This window comes from Corvus hawaiiensis, chromosome 1 (genome assembly GCF_020740725.1).
Source record: "Corvus hawaiiensis isolate bCorHaw1 chromosome 1, bCorHaw1.pri.cur, whole genome shotgun sequence".
NCBI classification, from domain to species: domain Eukaryota; kingdom Metazoa; phylum Chordata; class Aves; order Passeriformes; family Corvidae; genus Corvus; species Corvus hawaiiensis.
In genome coordinates, this window is record NC_063213.1 from 3042740 (window position 1) to 3056943 (window position 14204).

A 14204-nucleotide genomic window follows, 5' to 3' on the forward strand; every position below is an offset into this window, starting at 1 on the left:
CCTTCCCTTCCCTTCCCTTCCCTTCTCTCCTTTCCCAAGGTTAGAATCTTGTGGCAACATCTTCAACAATTCTAGATATTCCTGATCATTAATCTTCACTAGGAAATAAAAATAATACCTTGTATTTACTTTTAAGACACATGGAAAGATGAATTTACTCTTTTTCCTTCACAGCCTTTGTGGTCCTATAAAAGATTCCATCATCTCCCTGGATAGTGTTTGGAATTCAAAGAAACCCATTGAAGAGGTGTTCATGCCTAAAAGGAACTTGTATTCAAATGGTGGGAAGATGAAGTATTGGAGACAGGACAAAAGAAGAGAAATATTTTGTGCTAAGTATATTGATCTGAGCTGAAGTTCTTCAGAAAAAAAAAAGTCTCATAAAGTAGAATATTTGTGTTTCTTCCTCTTTTGTCAGGTGTCAGAGTTAGGGTTTGGATCAGAACAGAAAAAAAAAAAAATTGAAATCATTTGGAAAATAGAAACACTGAGAATAAAGGGTAAAGCCAGGCAAAAGGGAAGAAGGATTTTGTTTAGAGACCAGTCACAGACCAGTGCTCTCCTTTCCTTCTTCTCACTGTTTCTCATTTTAGCAGTTTTAAAATGCACTCTTCGAATTCAGACAGTTTCTGAGGTTTTGTTTGGGATTTTGGTTCTGGTTTAGATATGTAAAGGTTGGGTGAGATGAATCCCCCCTTCCTGCTCAGACACAGCTCTGCTCCTCGAGCCTTTGCCTTCCCCTGGAGATTTTATGAAGGATCAAGATACATTTTAGGACGGTTCATCTTCCAAAATGAGACAAGAGCAGGTTCTTTCAACCCAGTATAACCGAGGAATTGTGGTCAGAGGAGAAACAGAGTGACTGTAAGGTAAATAAAGTAGTAGTGCAGTGCAGTGTGTTTAATTTTTTGATTTTGAACATGTCCAGAGGAAATTCAGTGCCTGGAACGGCCATTCCATGGCTCCACCTCTGAGCAGCTGCTGTATACACAGAGGGAAGCAGAGCTCTGCATGGAAATGCACATTTATTTAAAGGGTTTGTTGACGTTAAGGCGCAAAAAGATCATCACAACCCTCAGTTTTGATCCAGAGCAGAGAGCACTCACTTAGGGCTGAAGTGGAGTTTATATTTTTAAAGAGTAACCTGAGCCTATTTGAAATATGGCAAGCAGTGCAGGAATCCTCAGTTTTACTCCTTCCTCTCTATTTCTGCCTCTAAGTTTATACGTTGTGTGTTCTTTCAAACAGTGGGAAGTGCAAGCTTTGCACTTTTGCCTTTGCTTGGAATAATAAAATAATAAAAGCCAGCACCAGTCTGGTGCTGCTGGGAATTCTGCTCTTCCTCAAAGCCCTCAGCTGCTATAGCTCAACACTTGGGTGTGTCAACCAGCACGTGCCTGCAAAGCATTTGTCATTAAGTTTATCTTAATTTTTAAAAAGCTTTTTGTTTTTTCTCTTTTTTTCTTCTGATAAAAAAAATCAAGAATTCTCCAAATTATATTTCAATGGATCAAAACACCTGGGAGCTGTAATACTTTTCCCATGTATTGAGTAACAGAATTTTGGTTATTCTATTGCAAGAAACATCTTCTTGTGGAGTTATTTATATATTAGTGACTTGAACAGAGGCAAGGAATTTTGCAGGGAACTATAAATTTATTGGTTTTTTTGTAAAGTTTTAAGATTGTCCCCAGAGTGAGGAACAGCCCTTCTGGGCCAGCAGACTCCAGCAACACCCCCAAAACAACTCCTGGCCATGGTTCAGAACTCCCACTGCTGCAGGAGCTGTTCCAAACAGGCAGTTTGTGTTTGGAATTGTTGGTTTTAGTGCTCTTTTTACTGGTTTTATTCTTTAATTGTAAAGATGAGAGTCTCTGCATGTATTTGGCCTAAAGACCAGAAAATCCCTTGATTTAACTGGACAAATGTAGCTATAAAATATCTAAGAGGTGTAAGCAGACAACTCTGCTTTCTGGGGTTTGGGGTATTTATGTAACCAGAGTGTATTTTAGCCACAAATTCCCTGCCAAGGGTCTTAAATGTGGGTGTTGGTAAAGAATTCTGTATGTTAAATTTATTTGACATATATTATTAGCTTGTTAGTTATGCTAAATCATAAAGCAAATTATTATTTGCATTCCTGACACAAAGTTTAAGAAATCAGGGAGGCAAATGGAGTAAATCTGCCTCCTCTGGAGATGTGCAATCCAGGATTGCAGGGCTATCACCTCTAAAATAACCATTATTAGTCTTGTTTCTTTATGTTTACTGCAGCAGCAATTTGAAAACACTCCTGTCAGGTGCCATATCCTGTTCTGTTCCCTGAAAATTGACCATTCATAGAAATTAGAAGCAAAATAAACTGTCAAAAACAACTTTTCTACTTCCAGTTTAAAGAGGAGAAATGAGGCCAATAGGGATTAATTATTTGTCCAGTGGAGTCTGGAACAATAGTTGTTACTTTGATTAATTATTGACAATTAGAAAGTAATTTTAATGTAATTTATTGCTTCTTGGCATTGCTGTCAAGGCACAATCCCTGTAGGGAAACAGACAAGAATCTGCAATGTGGGCTAATGATTAGTCCTGGGTCTCGCAGAAATTTAGATTTGTATTGGGTTTTTATTGCCATCTTCACAACAGCTGTTCAGGGCGGGCCTGTGGAATGAAGCAGTGCCCTTCCTTACAGATTTTCAATCTCTCTAACAGGGAAATCATCTCCCCTCCTTTGGAGATGCCACCTGTCCTTGCTGGCTGTACCTGGACTTCCATCTTACACAAACCTGATCATTTTAAATGGTTCCAGTTTGGGTGCTGAAGCCCATCCAGTGTCCCTGGGTTTGCAGTTTGTATTCCATCCTCTTCCATGCCTTCAGCACTTCATGATTTTTTATTTTTCCTATACAATAATCTGGTTTTCCTGTGGAGTGGCAGCTGGGAAGATTCATCCTGGCTGTATCAGCAGCCCAAGGCAGGTGGCAAAACTGCCTGGGAAAAGAGAAGCTCCATCAGAGATCAAATCAGAAGAGCCACCTCATCTGACCCTGGCTCCCCTGGAGGAGCCTCTGTTTCTGTTCACTAAGGAGACCAGGAGAAAAAAAATCTATGTTTAACCCTGATGTTTCAGATTGTGAAAACTTATGGAATGAGTATAAATTTTGCTGTATTAGAAAACGGCATAAATTTTTTGAATTATTTAATCCAATGTCCCAAATTGCCACAAGACCATCCTATTTTTTCCTGCATGAGAAGGTGTATAAAAATTTAAGCATGTTCTGATTTATTTTTCCTTTTTTCTTTTTTACTTTTTTCTTTTTTTTTTCTTTTTTGGCAATACGTTCTTTTGAATTTCGTATCAAACAGCATCAAAATACTGCTTGTCATACATATGGATCATTATAATAATAGAATAAGCAGAACCTCTCAAAAGAACCTTGAGAAGTAGGAAGGCAGATGCTTTGTTTCCAATAACGTGTAATAAGCCCTCTATAAACTTTCAGCTTGAGATATAATAAGATTATAATCGTGAAAAATAAAAGTTTTTCCAGAAAAGTCCAAACTTATGCTTTTTTTTTTTCTGGCAGTGAAAAAAATGAAAACTTTTCTCTTTAACCTGCAGTGAAATACTCTTGAGCTGCAGCACATAAGCTCTGCCACCTGAGATATTTTCCAGGTAGTTCGGTGTCAGATGGACTCCTGCCCAAAAACTGAGAGAAAAATGTGTCCTGCTTCCAAAACAAACTCGTTCTCACTTCAAGAAGACACACAAAAGAAGAGTTTTCAGCTTTCATAAGCTCACCCGGGTCAGGTCAGGAACTGGCAGTGAAAAAGGGAACACACCTGTGTTGGAAAAGGGAGTTCACAACGTGTTGCTCAAAGGATTTAGAAGCAACAGGACAAAAGAGGATTGCCGGCAGCATTCCGGTGTGGAACAGCCCGGTCCAACACCCTGCCCTGGGCACGGGGCTAATCCACCCTGGGGCCATGGTGGAGGGAAGCTGAAGGATGTTCTTATTGTTCTACTTTGGGCAACCAACTGATAGGGACATCTTGTTAATTAAAGAGGCATTACAGGCCCATCCAGAAGAGAGCTCACGGAACTTGAGGGTTTATTTTGTTCTGAATCAATGCCATAAAGTGTTTGCTCCTTCCAGATCCAATGTAGGGAGTCCAGCCTTGCACCCAAAATCCAGGGTGAGCATGACCTCATCCTGTGTCTCTCATGACCCTCGGGTCTCTTCTCCAAGGCATCCAGTCCAGCTCCTGGCCCTGCACAGACACCCCAACAATCCCACCCTGTGCCTGGGAGCACTGTCCAAGCACTTCTGGAGTTCTGACAGCCTTGAGGCCGTGCCTGTTCCCTGGGGAGCCTGTTCCGTGCCTGACCATCCTCTGGGGGAAGAACCTTATCCTGATATCCAACACAAAACTCCTCTGACACAGCTTTGAGCGATTTCCATTCCTGGATGCTCTCTTCAGACCCTTGATTCGCTTGTGGAAAATCAGCTCTGCTCAGCAGGGCTGGGCCATGGACTTACCCACTGATGCCCCTGACTTCTGCTCCTTGGATGTCCATTGGAATCCTGAATTCTGCTCCTTGGATGTCCATTTGAACCCCAAATATGGAGGTTGGCCTCTTCTTGAGGGCACAAAAAGTAGAAAAACTCAAGACAAATGAAAACTGCCTCTGGTGTCTGGAGTGCTTTGGACTCTAAATCAGTTTGGGTGAGCATCCACTGACACGTCCCTCTGAATTTAGGGTCCTTTGATCTTTTGCTGTAGAGTTTGAGGTATCCAGGCAGATTTCTGAGTTGTTTCTTCTGTCTATGTGCAGATAGTGATGTTTCAGAGGTTTTTGTCTTTCTCAAACTGAGCCATTATTCAGAAGAAACACAAAAAGCCAGATCTGATAGAAAAATTGGTGGTTTTCTCCTTTCATCCCCTTGAGTTTTCAATACCATCTTTTCCTCCAGAGGCACAGGAGAAAAAGAGGTGAAAGACATTAATTTATTTAACATGAACAAGGCAACTGATTTTCTCTCATTGTTGTTCTCAGAGATGGATTTATTTTTAGTTTTTAAAAATTAATTTAAAAGGCAGAAATCATCATGAGGCAGAAGTGGGAACTAGACCATTTCAGCCCACACTTGTTAATTTTGCAAAGCTATAAGCTATGAAATATGGCCTTATAGAAGTAAAAATATTGGGCAGTTGTAACCATGAACACTGTGACCACGCCTACATGTGATAATAATGCAAAAGTGAAAAACAAAATTTTCCTCATCAGCTCCACCAAGAGTTAATTTTCAAGATGGTCAAATATTTCAAAATACTGAACTAAAAATAGCAGTGTTCCTGTAAGTTGTTTAAACTGCTGGAAAAGCTCAGGCTGTAGGACCAGGGTAAAGCCCCTCACACATGCACAGATTCACACATGTACAGTCATTTCTTTGAATTAAATTCTGTAGAAGAAAGGAAAAAGGAAAAAGAAAACCAGAGCTACCATGCTGTTTGCTCAGCTGGTCTCATGTTGACAGTGAATATTTGGCTTGAGCCCTATGGCTACCAAGCTGAAAAAAAGCAATATTTGTCACACTTTTAATAAAAACATGTTTTAAAAAGGCTTCCTTTTTTTTGACATTTCACCTTTAAAAGTTTTTTTTTTTGGGTCCTGGCTAAGGAATCCTGCCTGCAGGTACTATGTTATCTCTTTTCCAAATGTTATCTCCTTCCATTTGAGGAATAATAGAAAGGCTGCACAGACTGCACAACTGTTGGAGACCTGGGGCTTTGCAGCTGGCATTTTCTTCTACTTTTTCCTGCAATTATTCTCCATGTCAGGAAGAAATCTATTATTTTCCTTGCAGAAAGAATAAAAACAAGCAAATACAGAGAAATTCAATTAAAAACCTAGAAAGACAAACAGAACAAACACCAAATGCATCGGTGGAGTCATAAAGCAAAAGAAAGCTGAGATCTTCAGCACGCAAGAAGTTACACTCACAGCAAAGAGTGTGCAATGGGCAAGGATGAAATCATAAAAGTGAAATTCTCTATATTTAACTTAAACTGTCCAGATTTTAGCATCAGCCATGACAATCTGTGCGTTTCCAGCATCTGCCTATGTTGGAATGATTCCCTTTTAGGAAATGCTTCTATTTCCACAGCAGTCATAGGGTCAGCATAAATACTTGAGCATAGAAGAAAAAAAAAAGCCTGATCATTAGGCTTTTTTTGTGGTGAGGTGAATTTTGGCTTGGCTGAAACCACCTGAATCACATATGGCATCTTTTACTCTTCTTTCCTTAAATAAATATGTAGGTCCTGGGATCCACAAGGTGTTACGGGATGGTTTGCACAGGATATCTGCACACTCTTGAAGAAGGGATTTGCCTCACCTTGTTTTGGTTGGTCTTTAAAGGCCAACCCCAAGTGCTGGACTAAATATGGCCCCTTCTTTCCCCATCTGTGTCTCTCCTGCCTCACAGCAGTTCCACGGGAGCCAACGCCAAGGCTCCTTCCAGCTTCTTCTCCAACAGCTCCAGTGCTGGCTGAGGTTTGTGAAACAGCTCTGTCCTGTCAGAGAGCCAGCCTAGAGCATCACCAGGAGTTTTCTTAGGACTGGGAAGTGTTCTCCAGGCCCTGGCTCAGGTATTGATTGCTCCATTTCCTAAGTAACACAGGAATGGTGTTGTCAGTGTGCCTCCAATCCCTGTGCCCATCCTTCTCCTCTTGGGAATGGTTGGTGGTGCATTCTTGCTCCTGAGCCTGGTCCATGCTTGATGTTAGATATCCCTGATCCAGGTACTGGTGGGATGGGAGGTTGCTCAAAGCCACGTTATTTCCTCTTCTTGCCCGCTTCATTTAACACACATTTAATCTCTTCCAGTGGCCTCACTCAAGGTGTTGCTCATGGATGGGGTGGGATGACCAAGGAACAGGCTGTGCCACTGAGATTTAACTGTTTTTTCACCTTTCTCTTTTTTTTTCACCTTTCTCAGTTTTTTTCACCTGATGCTGCACCTTGATCTGTCAGGAGAGCTATTATCTGTGTCAGCAGTGTTCTGGCTATGTTTAAATATTTGTAAGTATTTTAGATAAAGTTTTGCCCCATTTATGTGACCAGCCTGATGTCACAATTTGTAACTATATGCTCAGAAGTTTCTTGGTTAAAAATACCAAACCACCAGCAATAATTTAAAATTAAATAAGTGATTCTAGCATTTGAACTCTCATCCAAATCCAAGAATTACAATTGCAATTCCTGTCCTTGAAACCAAACAAACCAAACTAGCCAAAGGTGATTGCATGGTCAGATCTGGGTATCATGATAAGCGTGCAACACAAGACAAGAATCAGAAATATCCAGGCTGAGAGAGTAAATATAAGAATTCTGGGGAAAAATGATCGACTTTCTCAGCTCCTGCCCAAGAAGGTAGATTGTGGCAGAGAACTGAAAAGAATTCCTGGAAACATCTATCTCTGCGAAACCAAAGGGAGCAGCATAACAAACATGATTTCAAAATCTATAACGCAGACCTAGCTCAGGAACAAAAATCAATCCTATTGACTTTGGTGCATGTGGGAGAAGAAGGGCTGGAAATGGAGATCAGTGACTTTGTGGTGGATCACTCAGGGTCAAAGTCTCACTCTTTAACCTCAGGTTGTGTTTCTATCTGGATGGAGTGGAAACGTTGAAAAATTAATTTGTCCCACCTAGTGTCCCTTGAGGAAATATCTCTTATCTTCTGGATTCCTCAGGCAATCCCTCTCTCCCAGAACATTTTTAGTCTGTCCTGTTTTTGCCCTCCTATGTGGCCATTCAAGCAGAGGAGTTGTCATCCAGGAGTTTTCATTCATTCATTCCTCTCTGCCTTGTGGACTCACCACATGAGAAATTAGAGAAAGCCACTGAAATGTCTTGTTTAGTCCTTTTGATAACATAAACCAGGATATTCCACCAATTTCTCTTCTTTTTGGCCAGCTGACACGAAAGAAGCTACAACATAATTTCCACAGTCATAAAATTTCAATGTAGGGAGGCATAAATCTCAAAGAGAAACAAAACCCACCATGCAGTAATTCATTTAAGTGATTAAGCAGTCTTAATAACCACTCTCTCATTTTAAAGTTTAATTATCCAAGAGTTTGTCTGTCAGAATAAACTTCCAAGTAAAATAATAACTCGACCATCCAGCAATAATTGTTCAGTATTTTACGAACCGTTGAAGTTTTAAACAGATATTGTATAAACTGTGGTTAGTGGGTGACAACACAGCGTGTCCAGAGGTCTAGAGAATGTTGCAAAAGAGATCTATTATGGACGCTGGAAATGTTCTGAATTTCAGATTTGCCAAGAGTTTTGTATAAATGTCTGAGCCCTAGAGAAGAAAGTCACGTAAAAGCCAGGTGGTTCATTAAAATTATCTGTGTTAGGTTTCCTGCAGAGATAAGAAAGAGAGGCATTTCCAGAAGGCTATTTTTGGCAGTTGTGGATGATAAATTTCTGCCTGAAAATATTAGTAATGCTCTATTGATTACATGGGGAATTTTGAAAAGCAGATATGAATAAATGCTTAACTTTTAGATATGTGAGTCTTTGGGTTTGAGAGGAAAATTGCTGATGTGTGTCTGTCATTTATGACGTTTGGAGAATTCTGGGACTCAGTATCTCACTCTGACAAACTGTTGCATTTACTTCTGTTCAGTATAATTTTATTTTTTAATTCTCAAAGAAGAGAATGCAGATAGTCCTGCAGATAGTTCCTTTTTCCTGAGAACACTTTTATCTACAGATACCACATGCAGTGGTAAAACACTTCAGCTTATTTTTATTTGCTGTGAGTGGAAGGAAGATTAGGAGAATGGCTTCAGAACTGGAGGTGTGCAACTGTTGCTGGGTAAAAGACATTCAAAATGCACAAACAGAAAACAAACACTCTGGCCCTCCAAAAAATTGCAGATTTCTTTTCTGGAAGGCATTTCAGAATGTCAAAAATAGTAAAAATGCATTTGAATACACAGAATTCTGGGAAAAGGTGATCCAGTTCATTTTATGGAATGATTCAAATGGAAGCATGTATTATCTTGAAACAAATGAAGCTTTGCTGACCCATACAACACTCAGACCTCTCACTGCTATTCCTGTAACAGTGGATGCAAAAGATGAACTTTATTAAGCATCCAGTAGAAATCCAGGGGGATTTCTTGTGGAAGGGCATTACCTGAAAAATAGGTATACGCAGATTCGGTGTAACAAAGGAAATTAAGTTATTATTAAGTAGAGGGATATAAAAGCAGGAGAATAGCAGATTTAAGGTTAAATATTAATGAGTGTTCCATTAAAGGTGAGGTGACATCAGCTCTGTTGGTTTTCAGTGGGAGATGAATTTGTGGTTGGGCCAGACAACTTTGAATTGTAGCCATGGTGGAAAAAATATCTGTAGATGTGATGAAGTAACCTGGAAATCTCATCCAGGGGCTTCCTTTCTTTTGAGTAAGTTCTCGTATGAAATACACTTTAGCACAGGAATGTATTAATTTCTCATGTCATTACAATATTGAATAGATTCCTGAGCAATACACTGAAGGAGTATAAAAAAAGGGAAGTAAATCCATTTTATAACTTTAACATAAATATGTATAGTGTCCAATAATGTGCATACTGCTCAGAAACAGAATGGAATTAATATTTAATTATTAGAACTTGCTATCAATTATTAAACATTTCCACATTGGTGATGTTTAAGGCCCAACTTGCAAGAGAAATTAAAAAATACCAAATATTTCTGAGTCACTGTCTGCCCAAACTAATATCTTCAGAGTGACTCATTCTGATGTATTTAGCCCATAAAATATCAGCATTCAAACTGTTCTTGAAAATGCATTTATGTCCCTGGGAATCAAAGTCCTGTCTTTAAACTCACCATGAACTATAACACTTGTCTTATAAAAGCCCATCAGTTGACCATTACAGACTCTTCCACAAGAGAAGATGGAAGATTTCTTGTAAAATTTATTTCCCCATTAATTACAGGGATTTGTCTTTTCCTGAATGAATCATTTCTACCTCACAGAGCCAGGTTCCCATAACATTTTCAAGGCAGTTGAGGGAATCAGACAGCAGAGCACTTAAAAAGCAAAACTTGTCTCTCAGCACTGCTTTTGAGTTTCCAGTGAGTTGTTTTCCTCCTTCTGACTGTGCAATGCCCAATGCAGACTTTCACAGGATCGTGGAATGACTTGGGTTGGAAGGGACATGAAAAATCATCTGTTTCCACCCCCTGCCATGGGCAGGGACACCTCCCACTATCCCAGGCTGCTCCAAGCCCCATCCAGCCTGGCCCTGGACACTTCCAGGGATGGGGCAGCCACAGCTTCTCTGGACACCCTGTGCCAGGGCCTGCCCACCCTCACAGGGAGGAGCTTCTTCCCAATATCCCATCCATCGCTGCCCTCTGGCACTGAGAAGCCATTCCCTGTGTCCTGTCCCTCCACCCCTTGTCCCCAGTCCCTCTCCGGCTCTCCTGGAGCCCCTTTAGACATTGGAAGGGGCTCTGAGGTCTCCCTGGATCTTCTCCAGGTGAACACCCCCAGCTCTCCCAGCCTGTCTATGAACTTATATCTCATTTTGGTCCTTATTTCTGTACCCTTACAAAAAGTAACTACCCTACAGCTGCTGACTGGGATCCTCACCAGCTGCTCATTCCTCTTTAAATTTGTCCCTGCTTCTTGGGCAACTGGAGGGAAGTGTAGAAGCAACATCCCACCTTCAAATTAGGGTAATAAACCATTCTCCAGCCTCAGCATTCTTCTCACTTCCCTTTCAAGTCACTGGGAGAATGATCCCATGAGAGACATCCAACTCTCTGGAACACATTATTAATTGTAATGATTTGACCTCTGCTGGCTGCAAAGGCAGAGCAGGGTGACTATTTCAGTAAACACCCCCACTGTGGATGCTATAAATAGTCAGGCACCTCTCAGTTTGTCCAGTTCACTGCTCCAGCTCCTAAATCTCTTCCAAATTATTGCAGTACTTTTTTTCCCAGCCATTAATGTCTTGTCTGCAGAGCAGAGAAGGAACAGCCTTATTTTATGCTTTGTTGTGAAACAAACAAAATATAAATAAAGCCCTGGACTAGCAGCTGGAGTTAATCCAGAATGAAACACTCAGTTTAAAATGGAATGTTTAAAAGGCAGCATTTAACCCCTTTTTCATTAACAATATGTTTCTAAATAAATCAAGGTTTTAAAACAAGAGAATTATTTTGCTCTCAAAATGTCAAAGTTAGTATCTGACTTGTAATAAGTATTTCACACTTCCTTCATTTTTTTCAGACAATTAGGAAAACCGAGTGTCACCCCTCTTCCAAATCATTTTGCAGTCATGTTACTCTCTGCCAAAGAAGCTCGTGCCCATTTCTAGCTGTATCAGATAGAACAGAATGTCTGCAGCCCATCAGCCTGACAGAGACAATAATCAGTAACAAAGAAGAGCCCAAAAATCTTTCTTTGAATCTTTAGTAAATCTGAAAAATCCTTTCTCTATTTTGTGCCAACAAATCAGTGGTAGATTGTGGTCCAGTCTGTTTTTCTTTCCTTCTCTGTTGGCCAAATATCCTAATTTATTTTCTGGGAATAAGGAACTGGCCCATTGCTACAAGAGTTCATCCTTTTCTGCATTGCCCAATACGTTTACAAATTACAGAAAACAGCTGAATTTAAATTGTTCCTTAGAGAATCAAAGCCATGTGACAGAAATGGCAGTGCAGATTCTGATCTTTGGGAGAACAAAAGATGGATGTACTCTAAATAAACCTGATTGGGTGATGAGGATGAGTTGGATGATTAACAAGACTGATATTGGCAAATATAAATACCCAATGTTGTTCTCAATCAGAAGTTGCAGAGTGCAGAGTAAGCAGTGTTATAAGAAAATGAGGTTTTAATGCAACTTTTCCAGGAATATTTTCACAAAGAAAACAGTGGAAGCATTTTCAATGCATCTACAGTGGCTGCTCCCTATTTAATCACCTATTTAATTATCCAAGACCTGTGTAGTGAAATCCTCAACTCCTGGTTTTAGAGGCTGCATAAAGGCAAAAAAAAAAAAGTGTTGGCTATAAAATGGTTGTAGATGTACACCAGCAATTCCAGGGACTACAATCAATGCACCAAAAGTAATTACAAGCCACGAGACACAAAATTCTGGGAATTGCAGCAGTCCCTGTCTGGCATTTTTCTCCAGAACCAATTTTCTGGAGACCTTTCTGGCTAAAAGGATGAAGAAACTGGAAAATAGAGCAAAGCTCAAGACTCGGAAGGAAGTGAAGGAAGGAAATGCACTCTGCATTTCGGAATGCTCATGAATAATTTATACACAAAATAATGTGGGAATGGATGTGTTTGGAAATACAGTAGTGATGTAGATGTCATGGATTGATGTTTTTTCCCATCATTTCTTCTCCCCACACCCAATTTTCACAGCTGAATTCGGGTCCCCATGACCCCTCTATCAGCAGTGGATGTCAGGCATCGCTTTTGGAGCTTTTCCTACCCCCAACTCTTTTAGCAGCTCTGGTTCTCTGAGCGCTCCTTAACCTGTTTCAACCAAGAAAAGATGATTCAGGAAAGACCAGAATTTTGCTTGAGTGGATCAGGGAACAGGCAGAATTCCAGTGGCAGACTTGAGGGAAGAGCAGGATCACATAGGAGCACACTGCTGTCCGGGAGGCCGTTTGGGAACTCCAAATATTTAGTTCATAATTAGAGAAAGTGGTTCAGGTTACCCTGCCCTTTGATTTAAATACAAGAAAACAGAGCACAATTGAAGATTTATAGGTCTTGAACACCAGAATCAGAGTGCTCGAACAGGACAGACCTGCAGCACTGACAGAGGGGAAAAAAAAGGAAACATTCCAGTGGAAAAAAAATAAAAGCTCTAATATCCTGTTAGAACTACTTCTGACAAGGATCAGCATCCTTTTGAATTAATGGAGAATGACAAAGTATTATTGTTCTGAGAAATCATACTAATGTCCCATTCTCAGCATCTAGAGCCCTGGTATTATAAAGTTCAGGACTAATAAATGTCCTTCAGTAACAAAATCATTTAAAAAGTTCATTTAATCATTTAATAGTTCCAGGAACGCCTCTCTTAGAAGTCTTAAAGTTGTCAGAAAATTGGTCATTTGCTTTCCCAAACACATGCTTATCCACTGCTTACACTGCCCACGGGATTCTAAGAAGATCTGGAATATTTTAAAAGTTACTTAAAAAAAAAAAAAAAAAAGAACAAAAATAACCCCCACTACTTTTACAAGTTGATCCAATTCCAATCTTCTTAAAATCAGTTTCTTGTCTTTTTTTTTAACTGTTACACAGCCATGTGGTTTTTTTGCCATATTTCCCTTATTGTTTCCTTCACGCAGACAATTACCAGTGAACACAAGGATGCTTTGGTGGTTCTTTTAGCATTCCTTGCCTTCCTGAAGCTCCCATGAATTTTAAAAGGATCGTGGTACATAGGCAGTGCCCTTTTTGGGCAGTCAGAAGGGTCCTTATCCCTAAAGTCCAAGTGGATCCAAACCATTCCATGCACGGCTTCGTGGTTAACAAGGCTTAAGTGGAACGGATTTGATGAATAGGAAAGGGATGAGTGGAATCCCTGCTGTTAAACCTTTGCTTAGGTGGTCTTTCGATGCAGCTTAAAAGCCCAGTCCTTGTATAAACGACTGCTTCTCTTCATCACTGCAGTTCTTACTGTCTTTGGAGACAGTTTATATTCCAGGGTGGGTTTTAAAAGGCAAGTTGTGGTATTCCAGGGTAGATGGATGGTGTAAGTGCAAGCAGCAGCTATTCCTTTAATGCTCCTTCTGCTGGGAAAATATGAACTCTTGTCCCTTGCTTAGACTAAACACTGGCCAAAATTATCTTCTCAGTGCTTGAGTGCTTCCAGTTTTCCATTTCACATCCTCATCTTTACAGCTTGCAGTGGCAAAATGAGTTCAACCTAAAGAAACTTCCCAGGACTTTGGCAAGGTCCTTCTAACAGCAAAGAACGCTCTGTGCAGATTCGAGGGTGCTGGGTGCCCCCCTCTTCTGTTTCATCCAGAGGTTTCCCCTTCAGCAGCCTGATCCTTTCCCACCAGGGCAAAGTTAAATCCGTAAGTGACATTGGTATTACTCTTCACCCAATTCCA